Source organism: Daucus carota, chromosome 1 (genome assembly GCF_001625215.2).
Source record: "Daucus carota subsp. sativus chromosome 1, DH1 v3.0, whole genome shotgun sequence".
NCBI classification, from domain to species: domain Eukaryota; kingdom Viridiplantae; phylum Streptophyta; class Magnoliopsida; order Apiales; family Apiaceae; genus Daucus; species Daucus carota.
Genome location: NC_030381.2, coordinates 5347074 through 5354687, shown reverse-complemented (window position 1 = coordinate 5354687; position 7614 = coordinate 5347074).

Below are 7614 nucleotides of genomic sequence, written 5' to 3'. Positions count from 1 at the left end.
GGTGTTGCTAGCATACTGATTTATATTCTCTGCATTGCATTTATATTGTTAGCTAGCTGACTGTTTACTCTGAAACTTAACAGCAGGCTGTCATTGACAGATTAATATTATTCAGTAACTTATAAAAATCGGGTATATTAGCCATAACACCTATATATTCACCCCCCTCTAGGTGTGTAATTTCAATTGGTATCAGAGCTGTGTTTGTACTAATACTTCTGTAACAGGAATAGTATCGATCGATATGGCTGATCACTTTCAGGGAAAGTCCGATTTTAGAGCTCCTCTACTTACAGGTTCTGACAACTACAATTGGTGGAAAGGCCAAATGGAGGCTCATCTATCCAGAGATCCCCTTATGCAAAGAGTTGTGCAGAGAGGTCCTTATGAATATCTTGATAAAGATGGCAAAGTCAAGGACGTTGATGTTCTCACTGTTGACGAGCTATCAAAGGTTGCTGCCAATGGAAAAGCAAGGAGTACATTGATCAATGGGCTGAATCAAGCTGAATATGACAAGGTCTCTTCTCTCAAAACAGAAAAGGAAATTTGGGATGCATTGGAAACGTATCATGAAGGCTCACAAGGTCTAAAGAAGGTCAAGCTCGGAAAGCTTATGAAAGAATTTGGAAGCTTCACTATCAAGAAGGGAGAATCTATTCGGGAAAGCCAAGCTAGATTCCAAGTCACTCTTAACAGCCTTGAAAGACTTGGCAAAAAGATTCCTCAATCGGAAATCAACATGAATATTCTAAATGCAGTTCCATTCGAATATGGTGCCAAGGTCACAGCATTGGAGTCAGCTCTCAACATTGATACTATGGATCACCTAGCTATATTTGCCGAGTTGGAACAATTTGAAGCTAAAATTGAAGCTAACAGCTCAGAAAGCAGCAAGCTACCTACTGAGAAAATGAAGAATCTTGCACTACACTCCACTGCCGGCAAGCTGGTATCAGATGAGGAAACAGAATCAGATGAGGATCTAGCTCTAATGTCCAGAAAAATCAAAAGAATCATCGAAAAGAAGAATAAGATGAAAAGAGAAAAGGGCAAAACTTTTGGTGCAGAGAAAGATCCAAAAGATGATGCATGTTTCGAATGTGGCAAGAAAGAACATTTCAAAAGGGATTGCTACAAGCTGAAAAACAAATCTAAGCCGCCTAAACAGCAAGCTGATTACAAGAACAAAAGGAAATCAAAGGCACTTCTCACATGGAGTGATGATGAAGATGAATCAGCTTCTGATGTTTTAAGTGATGAGATGGTTAACTTGGCTCTTGTTGGTCTCGATGGCTCAATAGAGACAACTGATTCAGATTCAGAGACTAATAGTGAGGTACATTCTATTAATTCTGAATTACATTCTATTGATACAACATCTTGTGAACTAACCATGCAGGATAAGAGTTGTCTATCAATTATGGAACTCATTGATCTAAAGAATGAGAACTATGAGCTCGAGAAAGAAAATGTTCATTTGAAGAAAGTCATAGGTGATTTCTTGAATGAAAAAAGTGCCAAGGCAAGAAGTGGAATCATTGCTACTCTCAAGGAACAGATCTCACAACTTGAAGGGAACAACATGCAAATCCAAAGAAGGAATGATACACTCATGAAGGAACTCAGCTCGCTGAGAGCAGATCTTAAAGCTAAGGATGAAAGCTTGGAGGCATTCGAGTTAAGCAAAACCCAAAGCTTAGCCAAAATCTCTATTCAAGCTGAAAAGATCAAGTCTTTGGAGCAAGAAGTTAAAGATCTTCAGAAAGCCAAGGGAAAGTTTGTTCAAGGGGAAGAAAGTCTTAAATCTATGATGAAACAAGCTAGAGGTTCTCATGACAAAGGAGGCGTCACATCATCAATAAGATATGAAGGGAAAAATGGTACTCTATATAATTATGCCATGCCATGGAAAACATGTCACAAGTGTGGAAAGAAGGGCCATCTCGCTAATAACTGTCCAATGAAGAATACACAATCAACAAGCTGGAGAAGGAAGTCAGCTCACAGACAGTATGCTGACAACACAAACAGACAGAAGTCAACTCACAGACAGTATGCTGACAACACAAACAGATAGAAGACAGCTCGTAGACAGTATGCTGATAAGACTGGCAGAACATGGACGAAGACTTCTAAAGTGGTCCAAATGTGGATCAAGAAATCTGATCTAAATGTTCTATATGTTTTATCATCTAACACTGCTGGACCCAACAAAATTTGGGTACCAAAACGTTGAGTTGTTTGTGTTTGTTTTGTAGGTTTGTCTCGTGTCTAAAATAAAGCCAAATCAATGGATATTGGATAGTGGATGCACTAGGCACATGAGTGGAGACAAATCACAGTTTCTAAGCTTGAAGATGAAGAAGGGTGGTCGTGTCACAATTGGTGATAGCAAAACTCTTCCCATTCTTGGCAAGGGAACTATAGGAAATGTCTATATTTTGAACTTTGAAGAACAGGAGGCAGGTGTTTGTTTAGCAGCTGTAGATAATAATCCAGATATTTGGCATAGAAGGCTTGGACATGCTCATATGGATCATCTCAGCAAGCTGTCAGCAAAGAAGCTTGTTTGAGGATTACCAAAGCTTAAATATGTCAAGATGGGGACATGTTCTGCTTGTCAATTGGGAAAGCAAACAAGGACTCCACACAAGGCATAGAAAATGGTATCTACCTCTAAACCTTTAGAGCTTCTTCACTTGGATCTTTTTGGTCCCGAAGCTTATAAGAGTATTGGAGGTAAACAATATGCCTTTGTTATTGTTGATGATTATTCTAGATTCACTTGGATATTATTCTTGCGTACTAAAGATTGTGCTTTTAGTGAATTTGAGAAACTAATCAAGTTGCTTGAGAACAAGTTAGATACAAGACTTGTAGGTATTCGAAGTGATCATGGTGGAGAATTCCAAAAAGACTTCATAACATACTGTGAAGAAAGAGGAATTTCACATGAGTTCTCAGCACCTCGTATACCTCAGCAAAATGGAGTTGTAGAGCGTAAGAACATGTCCTTACAAGAAACTGCTAGGATATTGCTGCAGGAGAGCAAGCTGCCAAGAAGTTTTTGGGCAGAAGCTGTCAACACAGCATGCTATGTTCTTAACAGAGTGCTTATCAGGCCAATTCTCAACAAAACTCCTTATGAATTGCTAAGGAAAAGGAAGTCTAACATCAGTTATTTCAAGGTTTTTGGATCTAAGTGCTTCGTACTCAAAACCATTGATAGGGATGGTAAATTCGATTCTAAATCTTATGAAGCTATATTCTTAGGCTATTCTTTAACAAGTCGTGCTTATAGAGTGTATAATCTTACTAAACATACTGTTGAAGAGTCTATTGATGTTTCATTTCAAGATTCTACTGATGATCTTTCGAGGGATGAGGAAGAATGTGCAGGTACAGGTACTGGCAGCAAGCTGACAGTGCAGGAAACTGGAAATCAGCAAGCTGACAAATCAACTGCCACAACTTCAGAAAGCAATAAGGCAACAGAATCCACTCCATCTCTTGAAGAAACTTTGGACAAGATGTCAAAGCTCACTTTGAATGAATCCAGAGGTCAAACTTCATCAGCAAGCCAAGATGTTGTTGATCAGACTCCTCCAAGGTAGATTACAAGGAATGAAGAAGTCATAGCTCAACATAATCTACCAAAGTCAACTAGAACAGTAAAGAATCATCCTCCTCAGTTGATCATTGGAGACAAATTAGCTGGAATCAGGACAAGGAAAGCTCAAGCCAATATTTATGCTTATGCTGCCTTTATAGCTCAAGAAGAACCAAAGAATGTTCAAGAAGCTTTACAAGATGAAAATTGGATCATGGCAATGCAAGAAGAAACTCAACCAATTTGAAAGGTGTGAGGTTTGGGAACTTGTAGATCCACCAAAGGATGCTTCAATTGTTGGAACCAAATGGGTGTTCAAGAATAAAGTTGATGAATTTGGTACTATCACTCGGAATAAAGCTAGACTTGTTGCACAAGGATATAATCAGCAAGAAGGAATTGATTTTGATCAAACATATGCTCCGGTTGCAAGATTGGAATCTATTAGGATGCTGTTATCATTTGCATGCTTCAAGAAGTTCAAGCTACATCAAATGGACGTCAAGAGTGCATTCTTAAATGGATATCTAAAGGAAGAAGTCTATGTCAAGCAACCACCAAGATTCGAGGATGAGAAGTATCCAAACCGTGTCTACAAGCTCAAGAAGGTACTTTATGGATTAAAGCAAGCACCTCGGTCATGGTATGAAAGGTTAAGTGAATTTTTGATCAAAAATGGTTTTATTAGAGGTAAAATTGATCCTACTTTGTTTACCATTATTAAAGGTCAAGATATATTAGTTGTTCAAATATATGTAGATAATATTATATTTGGGTCTACTAATGATTCCTTGTGTAAGTGGTTTTCAAAGTGCATGCATATTGAGTTTGACATGAGCATGATGGGAGAACTCAATTATTTCTTGGGGATCCAAATTAAGCAAACTCCAGAAGGAATATATGTGCATCAATCCAAGTACATCAAGAATTTACTCAAAAGATTTGGATATGAAAATATCAAGGCGAAATCAACACCTATGAGCGTTGTCAGCAAGCTGACAGCAGATGAAAATGGTAAAGATGTTGATATTCGAATGTATAGAGGTATGATTGGTAGTTTACTTTATCTTACAGCCTATAGACCTGATATTATGTATAGTGTTTGTGTCTGTGCTAGATTTCAAGCAAAACCAAAGGATTCTCACTTACAAGCTGTTAAAAGAATATTTAAATATTTAAGTGGAACTATTACTTTGGGTTTATTCTATCCTATCACACTTTTGATCTTGTTGGGTATAGTGATGCAGATTATGCAGGTAGTCAAACTGATAGAAAAAGTACAAGTGGTGTTTGTGCATTTTTGGGTCAAAGCTTAGTTTCTTGGTTAAGCAAGAAGCAAACTTCAGTTGCTCTATCTACGGCTGAGGGGGAGTATTTGGCAGCTGGTAGCTGTTGCTCTCAAATGCTATGGATGAGACAACAATTGAAGGATTTTGGAATCAAATGCAAGCAAACTCCTATCTTCTGTGACAACACAAGTACAATCAACATTTCAGAAAATCCAGTAAATCATTCAAGAACAAAGCACATTGATGTTCGACATCATTTTCTGAGAGACAATGTTGCAAAGGGTGCTGTCAAGTTAATTTTTGTGGCTACAGCAGACCAACTAGCTGATATCTTCACAAAACCTCTTCCTGAAGAACGATATGTTGTGCTAAGAAGGGAATTGGGTATGTGTGATGTGCAGTCAGCAGGCTCTTAAGCATGGTCCGGGTACTGTCAGCTTACTCTTAGCATTTTACATAATTTTTCTTTATTTTGCATGCCGGTCAGTTTAAGTGTTTAATTGATATATGTGTACTTAAATGATATTACCGTTGTATGCTTAGAAAGCTGAATTTTTGTGTTGAATTTTGATACGTGATTATGTGCTTATCTGTGCAACTTATGATAAGTTTTAAAATTCAAATTAGTTACAATGGGTATATATATGTGTGTTTAAGTGATAAGTGTTCAGTAGTTTAAATCATTCGAGATCTAATAGATTATCATGAATTATTTTAGGAATTTTAGTTCGTTTAATTTTATTCCTAAAACTACTCCCCTGATAATTATTAAAAAGTGTTTGAAACAAATCCTTTCTCCTCGACTGTTCGCCTACATATACTCTCCTCCCCGAGACGCTAGGGTTTTATCTCACCTACTCCGAAAGACATTTGTGCTCACAATAGCAACTATCGGTTTACGAGTCGCGATGAGGAAGAAGACTAGGGCAAACGTCACGGTCACACTCCTCAGCCTACTCCTACTTCTCAGAAGCGCAAGCTAATTGATGAGGACGATGACGAGCTCGTAACTGTTGAAAGCGGTGATGAGATATCTGGAGTAAATCGGGATGAGATCGGAATGGAGTTAACTCAGAAAAAGCCCAAATCAGAGATTCTCGTTGTTCGAGGTCTTGCAGGCCGATAGGTTATCTTGGGTAAGCCTCTCTCCGGCAAAGCCTTTTATAGTTGTGGAATTGTTAAGCTGTTTGAAGATCTAGGGTTTCAGTCTTTCTTAGTTGATTTGCCTAAGCTCTGTTATCCTGCTTTAGTGCGTGAGTTTTATGCAAATCTTCAGCCTGTTGGTTCCGATCAGTATGTGTCGTATGTGTCTGATGTCAAGATATGTTTATCTTCGATGTTTTTGGGTGCTATTTTGAAAGTTCCACCATCCACTGTGTCTATTCACACTAAGCGAGGTCCGAAAAATATTGAGGGTTTTTCTCGTCAGGATCAGTTGAAGCTAATCACTGGTCTTGAGTCTGTTTCTGAGGGTGTTTTTTCATCCACTACACAGTTAGTTCCTCTGGCTCAAGCCTTGTTTAAGATGTCAATTGAAAATGTGAGTCCTAGGCTAGGCACTCGTCCAATCTGTCATCACAGGATATTGTTGTTGTTTCTATGATTCTTGCTGGGAGAAAATTTGATTTACCTGATTTAATTCTTAAGAATATGATGGATTCTGTGGAGGGTAAATCTTCTGGTGGTCTCCCGTATGGGTTGTTGTTAACAAGGTTATTTGAATGGTTTGGAGTTTCTTTTGTTGGTGAAGATAGTGTGTCTGCAAAAGAATTTCTTGATGTGAAATTCTTGGCTCAGTCGAATTTAAAGCTGGATAAAGATGGGAACTTGGTTGTTGAGGTTCCTCCAACTACTCCCCCAGTTCACTCTGTTGGGGTTGTTGATTTGGGCATCTCTGCTCAAGAGATTCATGATTATATGGAAGAGCTCCGTGCAAATCACAAACAGGTGATGGATGGTCAGAAGCAGCTGTCAGAGCAGCTTCATGATCTTGGTCGTCAGACAAGGTTCTGGAATAAGATGGTTTATGGAGATAAGTTTGGGAAATCATCAGAGAAGTGTAGCTCAGGCAACACAAATTCTCTTCTTCATGAGCTCTGCAAAAAGATGTATGGGTCTGGTGGTTCATCGGATGTGAAGTTCACTTTCAGCACTGGCATTGAAGAAGATAGTCCTGACAGGCCAAGGACTGCTTTGGATGCTCTCAAGGAGGCTGAAGCTGTTGGGAAGATAGATCTGGAGGCTCGAAAGGAAGAGATTGCGACAAAGATGGATGCTGCAAAGGATGATGATGAGTTTTAAATTTCTTTCCTTTTTAATGATTAAGGGGGAGGAAATTAGGAAAAATAAATAAGACTTTACTTGAGTGTTTGTTTGCTTAAGTACTATGGCTTTGTTTGCTTAAGTACTATGGCTCTAAGTTTATTTTGTTTCAAGACTAAGTTGGTTTGTGGTGTTTTGAATTTGGTTGATCTCAGGTGGTTTATCTTTGGTTATGTTTGGATAATATTTTGGATACCAGGTGGTTTATCCTGGTTAGGATTATTTGAATTATCTATGCAAGTTGTTTTGTTTAATTGTTCTCTGTGTTAGTTAAATTATGCATATCTGTGAATTAGGTATATCTGCTAGATTATATTTTCTGTGAAAGTTTAGTGATATTAGATTGCTATATTTAGGGGAAGTTTATTACTTTTCCTAATATAGTGTAAT